Source organism: Excalfactoria chinensis, chromosome 1 (assembly GCF_039878825.1).
Source record: "Excalfactoria chinensis isolate bCotChi1 chromosome 1, bCotChi1.hap2, whole genome shotgun sequence".
NCBI classification, from domain to species: Eukaryota; Metazoa; Chordata; class Aves; order Galliformes; family Phasianidae; genus Excalfactoria; species Excalfactoria chinensis.
In genome coordinates, this window is record NC_092825.1 from 90,749,354 (window position 1) to 90,773,437 (window position 24,084).

Here is a 24,084-nt window from a genome sequence, read left to right on the forward strand (position 1 = left end):
AGAGATATGACAGGCTGGGGAAATGGGTTGGCAGTAGTATCCTGAAGTTCAACATATGATGAAATTCTGCAGCTGGAATGGACTAGCTCCTGGTAATCGTACACGCAGAGGTCAAATGGCTAGGAAGATTATTTTTACAAAAGACCTGTAGGACAACAAGTCAGAAGCATGCCCTTAAATCAAAGAAGATCAAATATATCCAGGATGGTACCAACAGGATTTCAGCCAGTAAATAGAGGGAAGAAATTCAATTTGTTTGTTTTTCATTTTGCACTTGTAGAGCTGTGCCTGGAATGCTGCATTCAGTTTTGGCATCTCTGGTACAACATGAACAGAAACACACTGGAGTAAAACCTGTGGCATATCACGAAGATAGCTGGGGTAGTATAGTAATAGAGAAGGTTTGAGGAAAAGCACCGAGAGCTGAGTTTGGTCATACTGGGAAAAAAAGGACTTGAGAGAGGTCATGTTTCTTTCTCCACCTAAGTAATTATGATGGAGATAGATCACAGAGATAGAATGAACAGAAGTGACAATATGGGAAATTACAACTTGATATAAGACTTCTTTTAGTTTTTGTTTGTTTGTTTGTTTGTTTTTTTAACCTAAGGGTGGTCAACCCTGGAACTGGTTGCCTAGGGAGTTTATGGTTTCTCTCTCACTGGAGATGATCAAACTGTTACTGGACACAGCCTGAATAATCAGCTTTAACTTGTCCTGTGTTGAGGCATGGATAGTAGGAATGGTCTCCAGAAGTCCCTTCCAGATTGCAGGAAATGATCTGCAGTTCTTCCAATCTGTAGATTTGTAACCTTTAGAGAGACATTATGAATTCTTGTACTGTACTTCTACTTATTCTCAGATCTCTCAGCTATAAGTGTTTCAAGAGGTAACTTAAAAGCCAGTTCTATTAAAGATGATACCACAACAGAGACATAATGTTATCTTTTTATCAGTTTCTTTCTATAAATGCAGAACCTTTTCTCTTAGTTCCATATGACGACACTAAGTCAAGACTGTCTCTTACTTCTCGAATAGAATAATTTTAAAGGAGTCCCTCCTTTGAAAGTGAAAGTTGTCTGGAACGTGGGAGGTTTGAGGAGAAGCTGAGAGAGCTTCTTTTTCAAAGTATTTTTTCCACCTGAAGTCAGTGTTCCACAATCTGCAGTATTTGATGTACATCAGTTTCTGAGTGAAGATTATTTGTCATGGTGTACAAAGCTCTACTGGATATTGCACTTGCCCAAAATATTATTTCTCCCATGTCCAATAGTCTCATAATCATCACTGGATTTGAACATCTGAATTGGATTTCAGAAGAAATACAAGAAAGAAAAAGAAAAAGAAAAAGAAAAAGAAAAAGAAAAAGAAAAAGAAAAAGAAAAAGAAAAAGAAAAAGAAAAAGAAAAAGAAAAAGAAAAAGAAAAAGAAAAAGAAAAAGGGAAAAAAAAAAGGAAAAAAAAAAAAAAAAAGAAAAAGAGAAAGAAAAAGAAAGAAAAAAAAAAAGGAAAGGATAACCTGTGAAGTCTGGAATAGGTAAGCTTCTCTGAGTTCTTTGTCCATCGGCATACATATAAAGGAACGGCTCCGTGCAATAAAGAAGTATTATCACTGTTTCATTAGAGGACAGACAAGGGCACGCTGGCTGAGTGGTTGTTAGTCATCCAGGAGGACTAAGACAGAGCAGGCAGCTAAGTGCTTTAATTTGTTTTGAGAATTAGGAAGTTTATATAACTGTTGTGAGTGACAGATAAGAAGAAGGACAAGCCATAACTGACTCAAAACTTTAATGCTATCAAAGAAAAATAATGGCTATTTGTTTTGTTTTTCTTTGATTTTCATGTGAAAGATTTAATAGCAGTACATTTCACAGCAGGATAGCTGGAAACAGCTTTACTGCCAAGAGAACAGTTGTGAGCAATGAAGCCAAAGATTTTACCACCACAGTTTATTAGGATTAAATGTTCAGTCACTTGCTTGGAGGTGATTATGGGATGATCTGGGGTAAGCTATGATGCATGCTGACAATTTTCTTTTGTCTAATGTTAGCTGTGGCTGCAAAAACAACAACAAAAAACAATCATACAAAAAGTATATGTTGTTTTCTGTTCACTAAGTAATGTACCAATAATTTCTTTCTCATAATGATTGGATTCAGGAGAAAGAGAAGGAAAATTTACTAAAGAATTTACTTGCTTGATTTTAGAAAATTAATGAGCAACCAATTCCTTTCCAAGAACACAATATCAGGAAGGTATACCATACAGAGTATAATTACTTATGCGCTCTTTCAGACACAAGTCCTAATTTTCCCTTCTTACCATAAGATATTTGCTTTCAAAACATCACTTGGAGCATTTGATGAGGTGAAACAGCCTGCTGAAGCACCTCCAAGGCAGAGGTTCCTCAGAAGTTCAGGTTGAGGCTTATATGAACTGGTGTAATGGCAAGTATCATACTCTTTGAATTCTTTTTAGATCTAGCCTTACAGGTTTCATTGCATTTGAGTATGGCTGAGTGCTTCAAAAAGACAAATTGAGTTTGCAATGCAGAACAGTGTTTACATCACTTTCATCATCAGCTCAGCTGTAGGGTGTCAAATCATATTCCTCCAAACTGATTTGTATCCCAAGAATTCATGCTGAGCTTACAAACCCTGATATGTAAATAAAATCAGGTCTCTGATCACACTTTTAGGGAGGGTTTTTTCAATATTCTTTCACTTCAAAACTCCCATTTTCCTAGATGATCTGATCATTTGTTTTCTGTCGCTTACATACTTCAAGCTTTTTTGGTATATATTTTATGAATATTCTCAAAGCTTTCTTATTCCTCCTCAGTGTTTGCATTACCACGTAAACATTTTCATTTTTTGCTCACTTTCCGATTGTTGTAAAAAAAAAATAAAAAAAAAAATAAATCACTTTTTATTTCTCTCAAAGCAGAGGAATAATAGGTAACACGTAGTAGAAACCCTTATATAATTTCTCATAAAAACAAGTTTAATGTTCTAAAGTGGAGACTATTTTTGAGACATAAAAATATTTAATTTCCTGGATATGGCATCTGCCAGAAGTATTACCAATCCCATATCCCATAGTGGCATATTCCTCACTGGATTTAAACATATGAATTGGATCTCAGAAGAAATAGGAAAAAAAAAGGTAAGGATAACCTGTGAAGTCTGGAATAGGTAAGCTTCTCTGAGTACTTTGTCCATCGGCATACATATAAAGGAATGGCTTTGTGTGAGAAAGAAGTATTATCACTGTTTCATTAGAGGAGAGACAAGGGCACGCTGGCTGAGTGGTTGTTAGTCATCCAGGAGGACTAAGACAGAGCAGGCAGCTAAGTGCTTTAATTTGTTTTGAGAATTAGTTTATATAACTGTTGTGAGTGACAGCTAGGAAGAAGGACAAGCCATAACTGACTCAAAACTTTAATGCTATCAAAGAAAAATAATGGCTATTTGTTTTGTTTTTCTTTGATTTTCATGTGAACGATTTAATAGCAGTACATTTCACAGCAGGATAGCTGGAAACAGCTTTACTGCCAAGAGAACAGTTGTGAGCAATGAAGCCAAAAGATTTTACCACCACAGTTTGCACACTGTATTGCATTGCAAACACAATTTGTCTTTTTTGAACCACTCAGCCATACTCAAATGCAATGAAACCTATAGGGCTAGATCCACAGAGATTTCAAAGAGTGTGATGCTTGCCATTACACCAATTCATATAAGCTTTAACCTGAACGTCATAGGAACCTCTACCTTGGAGATTCTTCAGCTGACTTCCTCATCAAAATTTCAGTAGTTTCTAAGTATCTGTCTCATGGTAAGAAAGGAAATTTAGGAATTGTTTCTGAAAGAGCACATAAGTAATTATACTACGCATGTTATACCTTTCTGATACTGTTCTTTAATTTTCTAAAATCAAGAAAGCAAAATCACCAGCTACTATTGAGGCAATCAGATTCAATGATAACATTTCTTTTATCTTCTACTTATGTTTTATTTTCCTACTATCAAAAATTTCAGATTTTCCATAAATTCTAAACCATCTAGTACTTGGTGTATTCTGAGGAAAAGAGACTTTTTATTGACATGCGGTATGCTTCTTAAGAAGAAAATTCATTTGACAGAAAGAACGGGGATTTTGTTGTTCCAGAAATTGTTGAAAATAAGTTTCTGAAAAAGTGAGATGCATATTCGTATCAGTGAGTTCAGTGTAGAATTCAGCTGCTGAGCACATGCAAAGCTAAATGTACAATGTTAGAAATGCTCAGCCATGAACTAGTGATGCTATCCACTTATGCAATTTTTATAGCATTTCCACATGATATAACCTTTTAGAGATATTTTCTAATTAAAGAAAAAAATCAAATCATTTTATAGATGCTGAAAAAGCTAATGAAAATTTCTTATATTAGAAGAGCTTTGTTTTAAAAACTCTATTCCTCTAAGAAAAGCAGCTGTTTGAGAAGTAACAACAGATATCCAGCATTCACCTTCTTCTATTGATAAGAAAGTTTCAGACGATCTGTGTGTAGACTGAGTGACCTTTAAGGGTTGTGCACAGCAATTACAGAACTTCAGATTCACACAACAAAATGATGGGCCAAGCATTTTCAACAAATTAGTAACAAAATGAATCAAAGCATGGAAATTCCTTTAAATTCAGTTTATGAAATGAATCTATAAACTGACTGTAAATATAATTCTACTTGTCTGGATACATTTTATGATAATGTTATTCATTGTGTTCATTAAGGAAATATCCACATCCACAGGACTTCAGTTTCCATTTTCCAAAAATCTCTAGCGCTAAAAATAGTTTGTGAAATCTCATTATTGAATGAAAAATTATAATAAAGAGAAGGATGTGATGGATTTCTTGCTTTTGGGAATTGGATATTTTTTTCTATGATGTGTAAACAGCAAATTATACCAAAAGGCTTTTAATCTATAAAGCATGGAAAAGTTGTTGTAGTTGCTTTTAATATGGATGACCTGAAAGAGTTTGTTATGGCAGATTCAAATGAAAAGTTTGAAATTTACCTTCTTCCTTTATTTCCTTGCAGAATAACTTCTTCTCACACCCCACCACAAGGTTTCATAGTTCAGATGAGCTAATCTAACTAACAATAACAGAGACCATTTCACCTCCCAAGCCTCATCTCCAGTCTGTCACTGATTCTAATTATTATCTGATCCCTGTGTGAGTGGAAACAGGGAAAAAAAAAATAAAAATAAAAATCTGTTTGCTTGTTTGTTGGGTTTTGGGTTTTTTTCCCCTGGAAAGGTTATTTTTTTTCATCAATGCAATGAGCTAGGGAAGAAAAATATATCCAGGCTAGCAGAAGGAAAGTACATAATGTTTCTCTGTTTATAATGATCCAAAACTGATGACTTCCTTCCATATTAAAGATCAAGCGGACTGAAATCATCATATGTGGTAACTGTAAAAAACAAAACAACACACAAAAACAAAGAAAGTTTACAACATTTTTGGAGCACTTAATGTGTATATACATAAATGCTGAAATACTATATCTTCACTATTGTGTTCTGAAAGAAATGATAAACTGTGTGCTATAACATTGATCTATAAAGAAACTTAATGAAATTTCTAATTCTGATTCTTCACATCCCTCTTTTGCTTGCATCATGGATTGCTTGATTTACTCTAGCAGTTTTAGCAGTGAGAGAAACATGAGAGTGTTACAGAAAGCTTAACTACAGATTTTATCCCATGCTAATAAAGGAATTGATAATTCCTTCAAACAACCCCCCAGGTCCATCAAAAGTAGCTCTGGAGAAGAAGAATAGTGCAAAGCTACGTATTTCACTCTGAAAAAGCAAAATGTTTCAGTTCACATGACCTAACATTCAATAGGAGTTAACAGAATAATAAATAAGAACTATATATACAGACCTGGAAGGTATATTTAAAGAAAGGATTGTTTTGGGGGAAAATATATATATATATATATATATATATATATATATATATATATATATATATATATATATATATAAATGATTCAGGTAAAGGTGGGCAGTGTTTTATTGAGTGAAAGGCCTGACTTTTCTTTCACAATATCAAATGATATATTGGGAAGTGTGCATATCTGTATGTATATGTGCGTGTGTGTGTGTGTCCTACTGAGTTTGCATAGAAAACCCATTGCATTGAACTGTGTTGCCCTTGAAACTTCCTTTAAAAGAATACTTACCTTTCATATTGACCTAGTAATAAAAAATATTCACTTTCTCATGCTATGAGTAAAACCCTACTTTTCTTAGTTTCCACCAGAGGACAATTCTGTTCTCTGTTCTATGAAAAGCTTTATCTGAGATTTCTTCCAGTGAGAAGACTAGAATATCACAGAGGTCTTCCCAAATTGATACCAGGGAACCTACCAGTGAGGATTCTTCCCAACACCTCTCCGTCATAAAGAAACATAAAGAACAAAGAAACATTAAGTTCTGGATGTTACTGGCATTGGCCCATCTGAAATACCTAACAGGGCATGGTACCACATGTATGAAAAGATAGGGTGATTTAAGACCTCACAAAACAGGAGAATGCTAAGAAAACTAAATGGATTATTCTTGGCTGGAATATCTAAAATCACATTACTCGACTGAATACCTAAACAGCTTTAGCTGTTTTGAGAAGGTTCAATAACAGTTTCCTGAGGCACCAAAGGTAGCAATGTGGTACACGATAACAACTTTTGCCTCTCTGTGACCCTATCAGGGGCATCTGTTTGGCAGTGTATTGAGTGTGCCACAGAGTACCTCCAGGAGGTAGATTCATTATTTCAGGGAATTTAAATGAGTTTTTTCTAGCTTCCCTCTCATATCATGATTTCAAGATCTTAGTGTATTCATAAATCAAGACATATTTTATATGTCTGTATAAAGTGGGAATCCTGCAGAGGTGAGGTGAGAGAGGGTAGGTCTTGAATGAACTTAGTGGTTAAACTAACAAGTGTATAAAAATATAAAACAAAGGATAGGGCAACTCCACCATCTGAACAGTAACTAACAAAACCTCTTATTTTAATAATACAATATTGCATTTTAGAAGGGAATAATCACCCCTGCTAATCTCCATCATTCTTGAAAAATCCCTATGCATTTTGCATCTGGGATGGAATTCAAACCAACAATCCTGGTCTCAATCCATTTTGTTGATTCCCAAACTTTTACATTATTTCCATCAAGAATAGGATTAGCTGAACTTTCAAGTCTCCAAAAACTCAGCTGGTACCTGGACAAGGTAAATATAACACACTGCTTGGATAACTTGGATAACAATTGCAACAGCTACTGGGGACAGGAGCTGCACACACACAGACGTAGTCACATTCATCATCACTGTGTCTGAGCATCATATACAAACTCATATATAAACTCAAAAATAATCATCTCTTGTTTTCTGAAAGAAGCTGTTAGGGAAAAAGCAGCTGTGGCCTACATTCTGTCTCTGCATTTTGAAACATATGTGACGGTTTACTTACATACCTTCTCATATTCAGTTCTTCCATATGAAACCTTTCATTCATAGCCAGCTACATCTTACCTTTTGCTTTAAGCCAGTCCTCCCAAGGAATCAGATAGCAGCAGGGCTGCCCTGAAATTTGAAGGGTATTTTATGCCTAGCTATGCTGACAAGCAAACAAATCCCTTGGAGGTTGCAGCATATGATAGCAATGGCTTTTCTAGCATATGTTAATGTCCTTGGAAATACTTTCACTGAATTATGAGGACTTTGGCTTGAGAATGTTTTAAAAGTTACCTACCGTTATCAATGGCTTCAAATCCATGTACCATCAACTACATGATTAAGACTGCAAATAAATAAATAAATAAATAAATAAATAAAAAATAAAAAAATCTTAGAACAGTCAGAAAAATTATGGATTGTGTTTTTAGATATTTGCAATGCATTAACTTCACATGCCATGATTGAAAACTCTTTTGAGAGGGCAAATAAATTACAAGGGTCATTGTCTGGAACATTTGTCCCTTGATGGAGTCAGTAAAAGCTAGAAGAAGAAAAAAGCAAACCACTTATTTTTACATTTGCACTGCAATTTCCAAGCATAATTGTGACACCTTAATAGCAATTTCAAAGCAATTTTGCTGGTGTTGGAAAAAACAAGCCCATGATACTTAGCAAACAGACAGCAGAGGGCACCAGTGTTCTGCATTGGAGAAAAAAATTACTTTTTTTCCCTTATGTAAATAGCACAGTAAATCCTTGATTCCCCTTACCAGCTTAATACAAGAAAAACAAAAAAAATATGTCTGTTTTAACAGATTTTTAAAGTTGAAGTTTTGGACATTTCAGATAAGTGCTTTTTTTTATGAAAATGTAGTTTCCAGCATCTTAGTTGCCATAAAAACAAAACAAAAATGATAAAATTGTTGTTTATTGAAACATATTGCTCAGATCTCTGCTGAAGGCAATCTATCTATAATGGTTTGTTTCTTATTTGTTTTTAACTCCTTCCTTCTCAAGAAATGTATTTATTCTACATGTACAATATTTTATGCTCTAAATTAATTGTAGTCTAAAAGTTTTAAAGAATCATTAGGGAAAACCTAATTGGGATTTATATCTCAGTTATTTTCACCAAAAAAAACTTACAAAAAACCAAAAAACAAAAACATTTTAGTTGTTTAAACCTATGTAAGTTACTGGCATTTCAAAACAAAGCAAAACAAAAAAACAAAGAACAACAATCTAAAGCTGACGAGACTGCAAAGCTAAGATCATCCATAAAGAATATTCATTGCATTTCCTTGGTATTAACATGCATGTACAACCAGACAGTGCCTACTACCAGTATTTCAGCTTTCAGTAGAGATGTGAAACCTTGTACCCTTACGATATTTATCTGCTGTCAGCTACACAAGCTGAGAATGCATATGAATGTTTTTCACATATACCTCATAGAGTTTATATCACATGCTTTTATGACATTGTGTATTACTTATATGTGCAGATATATTTGTATATATTTACTGAGCCACACAGTTGCATCATATTACATCTATTTGGATGACGGCTGTAATGGTACGAGAGCATTAGCAAAATCTTTGCAAATAGTATGGACACAGGCTATTTCTGCACACATTCACAGAATCCTGAGGTAACTGGTTATTGTGAGACCAGTCATTGTAATAAATAAATAAATAAATAATAATAATAATAAAAAAAAATAATCCCATTGGTTACTTCCTTGGCCTAATATTGGTTTTATTATTATGTACTCATATTTGTATATTGGAAATAGCCACGTGAAGATAATGAGCTGAAGACCACCATGCTTTGTTTCTTGGCATTCTCAGGCACCTAGTCTCCAAGGAATGGCTCTAAATTTGTAATAAAATACCCTTCTAATTGGTAAGCATAGAAAATATTACTTTAATAAATATTTGATGAACAAAGTGTTTTATCTGTTCATTAGGCTCCAGAGTAATATATGTTCATTAGAAGAAGATGAATAACGGCATTTAATATTCTTTGTTTACAACAGGACACATGGAAGAATATGTTAATATGTAAGTTGTGACCTTCACACTTAGTCAGCTTTAAAGATATTGGTGTTATTTCCCTTACATCGTCAGATATGTGTTTGATTTTCAGCTTTAACTAAATCAATGAAATTCACCCTCTGTGACAGGTAAAATGCTCTGTGACTAATGCAATCAGTTTGGTTACTTCAGGATTTTAGTGAAAAAAAAAGTTTTAAAATCATTAAAAGATAACAATAATTCTGTTCACATGCCATGGGATGAAATGGCAAACTACTAATGGATACGTGATTTACTAATACCAGAAACAAATTTCAAAAGTAACACCAGATGATTTTCCTTTTTGAACATGCATACCTTAACAAGAAGCAACAGTTACAGAAAGAGAAAGGGGAGGGAGGTCTTTGTCACTGCTTATCTCATGGACGTACTTGAAGTTCTCAAAGCTGCTAGACAGTACAACTCTATTTAAAATTGCATGACTGGTAAGTGTATTACACTTACAGCTTTCAGGCATGATTTCACAGAAAATACAGTAGGAAGGAACAAAGATACAGCAAACCAAAAAAAAAAACAAAAAAACAAAAAAAAACAAAAACAAAAACAAAACTCATCAAAAGCTGCTTTTGTTGGATTATTTATTGAATGCAATTGTGATTCCTAGTATCATGTTCTATCAACAAAATCATCATTTCTTGAAGAATACATAGTTAATCTTGGGAACTTGCCTCCAACTATATCATAGTCCAGAAAATAAGCAGGGGCTACAAGAAACCATGGAATCCCAGCTTTCATTACAAAATACATATGTCCCTTCTTGCTGATTTTCAAATGAAAAGCATGTCAAAGACCAACTTATAAATGTCTGATCAGCAACAATATTGGAGAAAAGCCATCCAATAAGACAATTGATTCTCTTGGAGGTAAGCAAGGTAGGATCTTTACCTGTGGCCTCTCTTGGACATGTCCAACCCACAGCTCACAGCTTGCAGGTGAACCAGCTCAATTCATATTGCAGCTGCCCCCTGCCCCACACCATCATTGCAGTGCCAATTCTCCACCAAGAAGCCCTGCTTGACACTGGGTGCCCACCCATCACTCAGCAGCAAACAAACACTGGTGCGTGATCAGCACTCTCTGGGCTGAAACCATGACAAGGGGAGTGCACAGCACAGTACTAATTCAAGTTATGATTGAATGATGCTATGCATTTTGATGTGATGGCTAAACATAGTCCTATGAACAGTAAAAAATATGCAGCCTTGATTTCTGTTTTGATAAAGGAGTTTGAGAACAGTTTTCAAAATTTCTGAAAAAATTCTGTGACATAAATACATAACCTGCAAATTTTCAAATGGAATTTATAGAAATGCAGTCAGGTATTCAACTCAACAATTTGATGATATCTCAGCAGAGAAATGTGTCTCTCACTTTAGGGTCACCCTAGTTACAATACATATATTGATGAATTATTTTCAAAGATGAAGTACAGGAAGAGTAAAACTTCATCAAAAATCTCCAATGAACACTTTTAAATTCACTAAGAATTGCAACCACTGTCACTGAACCAGACTGATGCACCTAGTGCCACAAAATCAAGGTCAAATGTCCCACTAGTTTAATGTCTGTTGCTCTTTTTAAGAAAATATTTTAATAAAAAAAATTTTAAAAACGCTTTTGTTACTTGAATGCATTTACTATGTAATATATTTTATATGCAGCTCAAGTCAATTTTTCTTCTTCACTCAGTGCAGCCCAGGAAAGCCAAAATCTTGGACATCCATGGCCTACCTGCTATTTGTAATCTATTTTGTTAATAATATAGACATCTCAAAAAATAGTTTTTTTGTTTGTTTGTTTGTCTGTTTGTTGTTTTGTTTTTTCTTGTTAGGCTATGCTCCTTATTCCTTGTTTCTGTAAGTAGTCTACAGATAATACTTGTGGCCTATATGGATCAGACTACTAGGGAATTAAAAGGAACTCTCCCAGCAAAGAAGAAAAAAGTTGTTTTTTTTTTTGTTGTCACATACAATATTCAAATATAATCTATTCTTGTTTCTTTTTTTTCCTTCTATTTATACATTTCTCTGGTGAAACAGCTATCTGTCTTATCCTAAAGAAGAGCTGAAAAACACTGTCCCATTCAGACACTGAATGTTTACTTCTGTCTACTACCCTGGCACATATACTCCTTACAGCAGTAAGATATTAGTTACAGAGAAATAAACAACCTAATAAACCTAGCCATCTTTGTGCTTTCACTCTCCATATTACTGGAGAAAATTTCATGAGAATGTCAATTGTGCTTTATCTTCATGGTTTTGTTTTACATTTTTAGTAAGACTACTTTCTTCTGTGCAAAAGCACTTTCTATCAACATAAACCTATAAGTTGCATAAACAGTATTGACTACAAAGGAGATAGGAGATACAGAATACAAGCAAGAATTACACATATTCAAAACAAGAAATTAATAGATAGCTTGTATTGTATCTCTTGATGAGGAAGCATTATTTATAGTGTTTGATGAGTTTGTAGTTCAGTTCTGACTGTGAAGATGATGATGATAAAGGGTCTCAAATACACCGAGAGAAACGATTACCTTGAGCACATTGTTCCCCTTCCTTGAGGCAGTGCTGGTAATACTAACTGTTCTCTACTTCTGTGTTACAAACTATTTCATTGACACAGTTTTGGAGAGGGGCTGCCCCTTAGCTCTACTGCTTTTCTTTCCTCAGTATTGGTTTGGTGACTGTCCCAGAAATGCAGGTTTGCAAGCAGTTCTGCCCCCTGCTCCAAGAAACCACATAGAGATGGAAGTCAGCCACCCTTCTCCTTTCCTTGCACTATTGTGTTCCTCATATGTGAGTGCTCATTCTGAATATGGTTCCGTCTTGTGTAAGAAAAGTCATTCTACAGAATTACAAAGCTTCACCCTTTGGTGTCACAGCTAATACAAAAAGTCATTAGTATAGCCACTATGTGGAAGCAGTACTTGATTATCTCAGATGAGGTCAGCACTTGATGTTGAATCTCAGTTTTCACTCATATGACATGTATATTCATTAGAATTCACATGAAAGCCCATAATTTCTGGGACATTTAAAATAAATTAGTGATTAAGTTCTTTGCATGGGAAACTTCTCTGAATAAGACCATATATTTCCCATTGGTAGTTATTCAAAATACATATTCTGTGACAACTTTATCCTGTGAGTACTCTTGGAAAATTCAGTAGCAGTAACATGATCTGAATAGGTGAGATGCTTGAACTTTCTCTCGGGAGACAGATGGTGCTTATGCTCAATACACAGTGTGGGGAAAACCTGACTGTGATTACAGTTTCTGAATGAAGAGCTGTTAATCTTCACTGGTAATAATCTAATAGTGTTCTATGATATTATTCCAAATTTAGATTTGTAAGAAAGCTTAAAAACTTTTTCTGTTTCTTTTAGACTTGGTTCCCAGTCAAAGCTCTTCAGTCCTGTGTATAATTACTATGCAGACCTGAATAGGGTGCTATATAAAGCTATGGTGTCCTCATTTTGAGGTTCTGAAGTTCTGCTCTCACCATTCAGAAATGCTATGACAGAAGTGAGAAAAGGGAGTATCAATGATGGGGAACAGCTTCTCTCAGAAGAACAGCTATTTTGACTAATATTTTATTGCTGGTAAAGAAAGAATGACAGAAAATATGACAAAAAGTTAATAGAAGTCATGTGAAGACAGATATTTTACATCTTGGTTTATAAAATGAGGAGAAGGACAGCAAACATTTATGGGGGAAAATCTTTAACTGTCTTTTTCAGGTTGACAGCTTGGGACCATCAAGGAAAGTGCAACAAATTGTGTCCACAGCTGAGGACTCTCAAGGTAGGAGATGCATCTGGGACAAGTGAGTCCACTTGTTGAAAGTGGAGATAGGCTATGGAGTTAAATATACATTTGGGTTCATCCAATAGCTGTAATTTTTTCTCACCTAGAAGAAAATGCCAAGAAGACAGATCATTTTATCTGTTATAATGTTCAGAAACAGCCAGTAGTGCCTGGAATAAAGCTTGCACAGTGACACCACAAATGTTGACGTGAAATGAAGCTGTGCATGGCTAGTACCAAGGACAGTATACACTGAACATAGGCTCAAGGCAACAAATCCAGTATTGAAATTTTCAAAAGGTACCAGTCAATGGCAAACAAACCAACAAACAAAAACCAATGGCAAGAATTTTTTAAACAGATAACCACATTTTAATTTCCAAATCTTTATGACAATGTTCATCATGAATTCTCAGTAAGAAAATGAAAGTACTTTAAAAATTTAAAGGGTTATAAAGATTACTGCGGTGAAATTTCAGATTCATATTAAAAGTTATCTGAATTCTTTGAAAACTCATAAGAATATTCAACCATTACATGTAAGGCAATTTATCAAAGTCATTTGCTTTGCTGGAATGCAAGTTTTAATATGCAAATGGAAAGCAAAATCACTACTACAGCTGCATATAAATACTATTTCTCACTTCCCCCAAGTTAATTTGAATGCTGACAATAGAGAAATGAATGCCTTTTATTTAATATATTTGCCACAGTTCATTTCATTATGGATAAGATTCAGCTATATGTTACAGAGTGACAGTTTGATTTCGTTTCACTTGAATATTTGGGAGCTTTTTGAACAGAAAAAAAGATATAGCATACACCAGAACAATGCTTTACTTCATTTTAATATTCAATATTGTATCCACAAATTGAATTACTTGAAAATCCCATAGTAAAGCTTCTACAGATTAATGCAGATTTATGCTATCAAGCAGCTTTGCTGTGGCTTTGTTTACCAGTTCTACCATTTATAATACACACCTTAAGATAATATGTCAAAGGCAGATCTTGTTGGAGCAGCAGTAGTAGAAGAAATTGCTGTATTTCCTATGTATGTAAGCCCTTGGTATTGGGGAAAAAAAAAAAAAAAAAAAAAAAAAAGTAATGAGAACCTGAAATTTGGTGATGAACAGAAACTTTTATGCTTTTGAATTAAATCTCAGTCAATAAAGTGGAAATACTCAATCTGACTCACAGGGACTTGGATTCAAATTTAGAAACAGGCAGTAATAATTCAAAATGCTACTTTTGAATACCACTGTAGTAGGCTGGAGAATAGGGGCTGAAATTCTATAAATTCCAAAGAGGGAATTCTGCTGCAGGTTTAACTCAGAGCAGGCTGTGCTTTCAGAAGCACTTCAGCAGTGTTGATGTCTTGTAGCAACACATGGGTGCATATGTTCTCCTATTTGGAGGAAGTGGTGGAAAACACTCACTGATGAAGATTTAACAGTTTAACAGTTAATGTGTTTCCAGTGCATAATCTATGTATGTATAAACTATGTAATTGATCTGGAGTAGTATGAAATATAGTTGGTTTGCCTTAGATGTTTGCAGTATTGTTCTTATTTGAGCAGTGTTCCTATGAACATCTGCTGTGAGACCATTCTCCATTCTGTTAAATACGCAGAAAAAAAATAGCAAAAATGTAGGATGTTTTTAAACATATTTTCCAATTTTGAAGTGTAAATTAATTGAAGTAAATGAGAGAACCCTACCAAGTAGATAAAACATTATTGTCTGTGAGATTACCTATGTATATATGAATGTGTAAATTTTTTCTTCTATGGCCAACATATCATTCCTAGATTTCTAGACTACTCTACACTTAAAAGCAAGCTGTAATCTATTGGTTTCCCAGTCTGTTATTGGCAATGAACACTTTCTGTCTTACATGTGCACCTATGTGGAAACCCTAAACCTATCATCACTGGCATTAAAATCTAGAAACTCTTATTTCATTTATTGTGGCTTTGAAATATGCCTTTGAAATACAACATACATGCTCGCCAGCACACATTTCTAATGGCTACCTTTAATCTTCACAACTCACCTTATATAATATCAACATACATTCTTCGTTACTTCACTCTCTAGCACCTTAGAGTAAACTCGAAATGAAATGACTTTGACAAATCACCTATTTCCAGACCCTGAAAATTAAGAGGATGACTGTAAAAAAACATTGGATTTATGATAGTAAGTCTAGACTTGTTTAGAAACAAGTTGCTAAAATAATGCATCTACTTCTTACTCATTACTTAAAAGTTTAGGAAACCAAACTTCAGAGAACTAGCAATGAGGGCTAACTTATATGGTAGCAACTGCACTTCTGTCAGCAAACAGGGCCAAGGGAACAATGTGTGCCCTGGATGCCTCAGCAATGTTCTAGATGAGACTGCCCAGGTGGGCCAGTAGCTCCTGGTAGCTGGTCCAATCCTTCCTGATAGCAGGCCCCTATGGTTTATAGCCACTACCAAAATGATCAAATCCTCTTAAGAGCCCTGTAGGATTATTTAACCTCACAATCCCCTCCCTCCCTTTTCATCTTTACAGCTTTTCAGCGTCCCTCTGTTCTGCTCCAAGGCATTACTACAGTCTGATTCCAGTCAAAACATGCATCTTCTAAGTAATTTGCTTTTCATCTATCCACTCTGAATCCCTTCTTATCGGTGGTGAATGGAGCTAAATCCAACTGGTGAACAGTCACAAGTGGTGTTCCCAAGGGGCCAGTGCTGGAGCCTATCCTCTTCAATATCTTTATTGATGACCTGTGTAAGGGAAACAGTTGGTCACATCCTGAACCCCTGATTAACCATCTGAGGCGAGGCAAGAGATGAATCAGCTGCAGGAGCACAGGTGAAGGTAATCAGCTGTGCTCCCAGAAGGGTTGGAGCTTGACTCCACCTCTCCCCGATCCCATTTAAGGGCTGACCACCCCTACAGTAGCATTTCTTTTTGGAGATTGCTCCTTTGTGGAGTCTTTGTGGTGAGCCTTAAAATCAGTAAGCACCTATCTTGAAGGTCTCAAAGTTGGTGAGTCCTTTTCCTTAGTTGTCCTCTGGCTATTTATTTCCAACTATATTTGTATTATTACAACTGTATGTTATATTTGTATTATTTCAACTGTACAATGCTATGCTTGTATTATTTCCACTGTATGACCTGAATGAGGGCATTGAGTGCACCCTCAGTGAGTTTGTAGATGGTACCAAGGTGGCTGGAAGTGTGGATCTGCCTGGGGTTAGTGAGGCCCTACAGAGGGATCTGGAGAGCTGGGCTGTTCAACAAGACCAAATGCCAGGTCCTGCACTTTGGCCACAATCCTAGGCAGTGCTATAGGCTTAGAGCAGCTGGAAGACTGTAGAGGAAATGGACCTGGGGGTACTGATTGATGCTCAGCTGAACATGAGTGAGCAGTGTGTCCAGGTGGCCAAGAAGGCCAATGGCAAACTAGTTTGCATCAGAAACTGTGTTGCTAGCAGGAACAGGGAAGTGATTGTCCCCCTGTACTCAGCTCTGGTGAGGCTGCACCTTGAGTACTGTGTCCAAAAAAGACACTAAGGCCCTGGAGTGTGTTCAAAGATGGACAGCAAATCTGATGAGGGGTCTGGAACACAGGCCTTATGAGGAGCGGTTGAAGGAGCTGGGATTGTTCAGTCTAGAGAAGAGGAGGCTCAGGGGAGACCTCTATAACTCTCTATAATTTCCTGAAGGGAGGTTGTAGTGAGCTGGGGGTGAGCCTCTTCTTTCATGTAACTGGTGATAGGAATAGAGGGAATGGCTTCAAGCTGCACCAAGGGAGGTTCAGACTGGATTTTAGGAAATACTACTACTCTGAAAGGGTGGTCAGACAGTGGAATGAGCTGCCGAGAGAGCTGGTGGATACATTGAACCCTGGAGGAGTTCAAGGAATGTTTGGAGGTTGTGTTTGAGGGACTTGGTTTAGTGAGAACTGTTGGTGATTAGTGGATGGTTGGACTGGGTGATCTTGTGGGTCTTCTCCAACCTGGGTGATTCTGTGATTTATTCACTGTGGAACAAACTAGAGTTATAAATTTAATTAAATTCATGCAAAAAGTTCAAAATGAATGACTTTGTTCTGTAACTTAAAATCTAAGTAAATACACTATTTAATATGACTGACATTACTGAGAATTATATACAGGGTGTTTTTTGTTTTCATAGAATCATAGAATCATAGAATTACTCAGGTTGGAAAAGACCTTGAAGATCATCAAGTCCAACCGCAGCCTAACCAGTAGCCTATCTCTTAAAAAAACAACCACAAAACAATACCACAACAACAAACCTCTGCTAAATCATATCCCTGAGTACCACATCCAAGCGGCTCTTAAACACATCCAGGGATGGCGATTCAACCACCTCCTTGGGGAGCCCATTCCAGTACCTAACCACCCTTTCTGTAAAGAAGTTCTTTCTAATATCCAACCTAAACTTGCCCTGGCGCAACTTGAGGCCATTTCCCCTCGTCCTGTCACAAGTCAGTAGTGAGAATAGACCTGCCCCACTCTCACTGTAAGAACCTTTCAGGTACTGGAAGACAGCAATAAGGTCTCCCCTCAGCCTCCTCTTCCTCAGGCTAAACAGCCCCAGCTTCCTTAGTCTCTCCTCATAGGGCTGATTCTCCAAGCCCTTAACAAGCCTCGTTGCCCTTCTCTGGACCTGCTCCAGTACCTCCATGTCCTTCTTGTGCTGAGGTGCCCAAAACTGGACACAGTACTCGAGGTGAGGCCTCACCAATGCTGAGTACAGGGGCAGGATGACTTCCTTAGTCCTGCTCACCACACCATTCCTGATACAAGCCAGGATGCCATTGGCCTTCTTGGCCACCTGGGCACACTGCTGGCTCATATTCAGCCGACTGTCCATCAGCACACCAAGGTCCCTTTCCGTCTGGGAGCTTTCCAGCCACACCTCCCCAAGCCTGTAGGATTGCCTGGGGTTGTTATGACCAAAATGCAGGACCCGACACTTGGCCCTGTTGAAACTCATTCCATTAACCTTGGCCCATCGATCAAGTCTATCCAGGTCTCTCTGTAGTGCCCTTCTCCCCTCAGGCAGATCAACACTCCCTCCCAGCTTAGTGTCGTCTGCGAACTTACTGAGGGTGCACTCAATCCCCTCATCCAAATCATCAATGAAGATGTTAAACAGAAGCGGCCCTAGCACCGAGCCCTGGGGGACGCCACTTGTGACCGGCCGCCAACTAGATTCCACTCCATTGACCACAACTCTCTGGGCCCGGCCATCCAACCAATTCTTCACCCAGCGGAGCGTGCACCCATCCAAACCACGGGCAGCTAGCTTCTCTACCAGAATGTTATGGGGGACAGTGTCAAAGGCCTTACTGAAGTCCAGGTAGACCACGTCGACAGCCTTTCCCTCATCTACTAAGCGGGTCACCTTGTCATAGAATGAAATCAGGTTAGTCAGGCAGGATCTACCATTCATAAACCCATGCTGACTAGGCCCGATCCCATGGCTGACCTTTAGTTCGTCCATGATGATACCTGAGATTATCCTTTCCATAACCTTCCCAGGCACCGAGGTGAGACTGATGGGCCTGTAGCTGCCAGGATCATCTTTCCGGCCCTTTTTGAAGATAGGCGTCACATTTGCCAGTCTCCAATCCACCGGGACATCCCCAGTCAGCCAAGATTGCTGAAAAATTATGGACAGTGGTTTGGCGACCACATCCGCCAACTCCCTCAGAACTCTAGGGTGCAACCCATCCGGCCCCATGGACTTATAAACATTCAGCTTTCTAAGTAGATCCAGAACCATCTCATCACAGATCACGCAAGGCTCTTTTGGTTCCCCCTTCCTGTCTACCAGTGTAGGGGGCTGCGTTCCCAGGGAGTTACAAGCATAACTATTGAAGACCGAGGCAAAGAAGGTATTAAGTACCTCAGCCTTGTCCCGATCCTCAGTGACCAAGTTGCCCTCAGAATCCAACAAGGGATGGGGATTTTCCTTAGCCTTCCTCTTGGTATTGATGTGTTTATAAAAACATTTACTATTCTCCTTAACCTTAGAAGCCAAGCTCAGTTCTAGCTGCGCCTTGGCCTTCCTAATTTTCTCCCTGCACAGCCTCACTACAAACCTGTAATCCTCATAAGTAGCTCCCCCATTCTTCCAGAGACCGTAAACTCTCTTTTTGTTCTTTAGATCAAGCCAAAGGTCTCTGGTCAGCCAGCCCGGCCTCCTCACCCGTCGGCTCATCTTTCGCGATTTTGGGACAGTCAGCTCCTGCGCCTTTAGGACAATTTCCTTAAAGTATTCCCAACCTTCCTGGGCTCCCACTCTCTCCAAAGATACTCCCCAGGGGGCCCTCTCAACCATAGTCCTGAGGAGGTTGAAGTCCGCCCTCCGGAAGTCCAAGGTGGCAGTTCTGCTGACTCCCCTCCGCGGTTCGACAAGGATCGAGAAATCTAGCATTTCATGATCACTTTGTCCCAGACGGCCTCCAACCTTTACATCCCTCACCAGACCATCTCTGTTAACAAACAGCAGGTCCAGAGTTTTGTTTCCCCTCGTCGGCTCCTTCACCAACTGTGTCAGGAAGTTATCTCCCACACACTCTAGGAACCTCCGAGACTGTTCCCTGTCTGCTGTATTGTAATCCCAGCAGATGTCTGGGAAGTTGAAATCCCCCACCAGAATGAGGGGGAGTGACCTTGAGACCTCCCCCAATTGCCTATAAAGCATCTCATCCACCTCATCATCCTGGGTAGGTGGCCTGTAGCAAACTCCCACAATAACATCGGTATTGTTGGCCTTGGTTTTTATTCTGATCCATAAGCTTTCAACCCTGTCATCATCATTATTGATTTCCACGCATTCACAATCTTTTTTAACATAGAGAGCTACACCACCACCTTTCCTACCTAGCCTATTTTTTTTAAAAAGTTGGTAGCCCTCAATCACTGCACTCCATGTGTGGGAGTCATTCCACCATGTTTCAGTGACGGCAACTATATCAAAATTTTCTGAACAAACAATGGCCTCCAGCTCCTCTTGTTTATTACCCATGCTGCGTGCATTAGCATAAAGGCACCTGAGCTTGGCCTCCTTGCGATCAGCAGCAGCCCTAATAGCCTTGTGACTACTATTAGGCGTTTCCACAGCCACCAGCTTAACACCAGCCCTCGTGTTTTTCCTACAAGGAGGCAAGTCATCCTCCTCCTTCACCAAGGGCCAAGACCTTAGGGGTTTAGAAGCATACCCCTCTCCTGCAAGCACAGGGACATTGCATGCAGTTTCCATTTTGGTGACCCCAGCTACTGCCCCACCCCCCTTCATAACTAGTTTAAAGCCCTCTGGATGAACCTACCCAATTCTCTCCTTAAGATCCCTTTTGACCGGTGGAACCCAAGGTCAAAAAACCCAAACCCCTGCCGGGCACACCAAGCTCGGAGCCAGGTATTGATCTGTTGGCCCATTATATTGAATCCCTCATTCTTCCCTGAAGCAGGTGGGATAGAGTTGAACACAACTTGTGCTCCCGAACCCTTTACCTGTCGCCCCAAAGCTCTGAAATCCTTTTTCAGAGTCCTCATGGAAGTTCTGCCTACCTCATCACTACCAACTTGGAACATTAATAGGGGATAGTAGTCAGAGGGGTGGACTAGGGAAGGAAGCTTCATCCTTACATCCTTAACCCGGGCACCCGGGAGGCAGCAGACCTCTCTATGTAGAGGGTCTGGCCGACATATTGGCCCTTCTGCTCCCTTCAGCGCAGAGTCACCAATAACGATGACCCGTCGTTTTTTCTTTGATGGTGATGTTCTAATGGTGGGTGAGGAACGGATGGACTTGGGGGACACCACCAACTGAGGAGTACTACCATCATCACCATCCGAGGACCTACTCAGCTTAGGGGGTTCCCTTTTAGGTAGTTCCTCCACCCTCTCTCCACTCACCTCCTGATTGATTGATTTCCAGTGCCTGTTTTGTTCTTTCTCTTAATCAGAGAAGTTAATTTACACATGAATCAGAAATATTTATTCGGGACACACACACACAAAAATCAGCCTGTTTGAAGATAACATTATGTTGATTGAAGTTTTAGTTGCTAATGATGTGGTGCTATTACCATGTTGTAACTTTCTTTGATAATTTTGAATAATTCAGAATGTATTAAAAACACTCACTAATTATTGTTTTGCTTTGGAACATTACACAAGATTCATTTATTTAGTATCCCTCTTATTCACAAAGAATGTCGTGGGTTAGCCTAAAATCTACCTGCACCCAAGACAGGGGGGGGCAGTCGGCCCGCAGGCCGCTGGCCCAGAAGGAAAAGAAAACAGGGAAAAGGAAATAAATACAGCGGCAGCGATCTAAGGAGGCACACTATTTTACTAAATACTATATCAGAATACAGAATAACACAATATAATACAATATAATTGGAATTAAAGCTAACGAATCGAGTAAAATAAAAGAGAGTGAGTCCCGAAACCGAGAGGCCTACTGTAACTCTAGGCGAAACGGCTGGAACGCTCCCACACGGCTCTCCCCCTGGCTGGCAGGATCCAAGAGAGCGAGTCCAGCACTGAAGTGAGATTATATAGTCCTGGTCATATGACTGACCGTGGTGCTCCCTGGGACATGTAGTCTTCTTTCTGTGAGCAGCAGATTCATCAAAATTATCTATGCTTAACATGATGTTATGATGTGGAATACTGATAGCAAAATTACAACATTGCAAAACCATGACATTCCACCCCTTATTCTGCATCATTACATTATGCTTATTATACACACACACACATATATATAGTCGTGAGCAATCAGCAACCTTATTTTCTTAACAATTTATATCTATTTTCATGCAAATCCTTAGGCTGAAAATAAAACTTTATATCTTAACACCCTATTATTTACTAAGTTGAGGAAATGGCAAAACTGCCGGAAAAGGAATATGACAGCGGTGAAAGGGAAAGGCAGCGCTAGTGGGGCGTCCCCCACATCAAGGTGCACCCATCCTTTCCCAACCACCACAAATTCCCTTTTAATTAAACTTCTTTCCACGTGTGCTCTACACATGCATGGCCAGTACATGACATAGAGCCCAGATGGAAAAAACTTATTTATAGGATGCCTAGCTTACGTATACGGAAAATGTTTTCTTAACATTAATCCATCTATCTTAAGTCCTGCACCATAATTGGACATTCGTCATATATCTTTAAGGCTCTACTTATATATACAAGAAATTATTGGCTGCACTCCCCCAGCATCAAATTCCCTTGTGGAACACATTGAACATCCCCATTTTTGTGCATCACCCACCAAGTACATCCAGGTCCCTGGGCAAAAACAGTACCTCGGAGAGGTTTTCCCTTTCCAGATGCTGGAAGGACCCAAACCGCTTTTCCTAACACGCTCTTTACGTGTACTACAGGAACCTTATCTCCCTCTACGGTACGTAGGGAGCTGGATTGGTTGGGACCACCACGATTACCAGATCCTCGAGTGTTGACCAACCAGGTGGCTTCTGCTAAATGGTTTTCCCAATTTTTATATGTTCCGCCGCCCATTGCTTTCAACATAGTTTTTAACAATCCATTGAATCGTTCAATTTTACCAGATGCCGGTGCATGATAGGGAATATGGTAAATCCACTCAATGCCATGATTTTTGGCCCAAGTATTTACAAGGGAATTTTTGAAATGAGTTCCATTATCTGATTCAATTCTTTCTGGAGTGCCATGCCGCCACAGGACTTGCTTTTCCAATCCTAATATGGTGTTTCGGGCGGTAGCATGGGGTACTGCGTATGTTTCAAGCCACCCAGTGGTCGCCTCGACCATGGTGAGTACATACCGTTTACCATTTCGGGATCGTGGCAAGGTGATATAATCAACCTGCCATGCCTCCCCATATTTATACTTTTGCCATCGCCCTTCCCCCCAAAAAGGTTTCATCCTTTTGGCTTGTTTAATTATAGCGCATGTTTCACAGTCATGAATGACTTGAGCAATAGCATCCATAGTTAAGTCCACCCCTCGGTCTCTGGCCCACTTATATGTTGCATCTCTTCCTTGATGACCCGACGTCTCATGGGCCCACCGAGCTAGGAATAATTCACCTTTGTTCTGCCAGTCCAAGTCTATCTGAGCCACCTCAATCTTGGCAGCTCGATCAACCTGATGGTTGTTTTGATGTTCTTCAGTGGCCTTACTTTTAGGCACATGCGCATCTACATGGCGCACTTTTACAACAATATTCCTTATTCGGGCAGCAATATCTTTCCACAGTTCAGCAGCCCAAACAGGTTTACCCTTTCGTTGCCAGTTGTCTTGTTCCCACTGCTGCAACCACCCCCATAAGGCATTTGCCACCATCCATGAGTCAGTATAAAGATGAAGCATCGGCCACCTCTCCCGTTCAGCCACTTCTAAGGCTAGCTGAACAGCCTTTACCTCTGCAAATTGGCTTGACTCTCCTTTACCTTCAGTGGCCTCTGCAACTTGTCGTGTGGGACTCCATACAGCAGCTTTCCATCTGCGATGTTTCCCTACAATACGACATGATCCGTCTGTGAATAGGGCAAATTTCTTTTCATTTTCTGGTAGCTCGTTGTATGGTGGGGCCTCTTTAGCACGTGACACCTCCTCTGC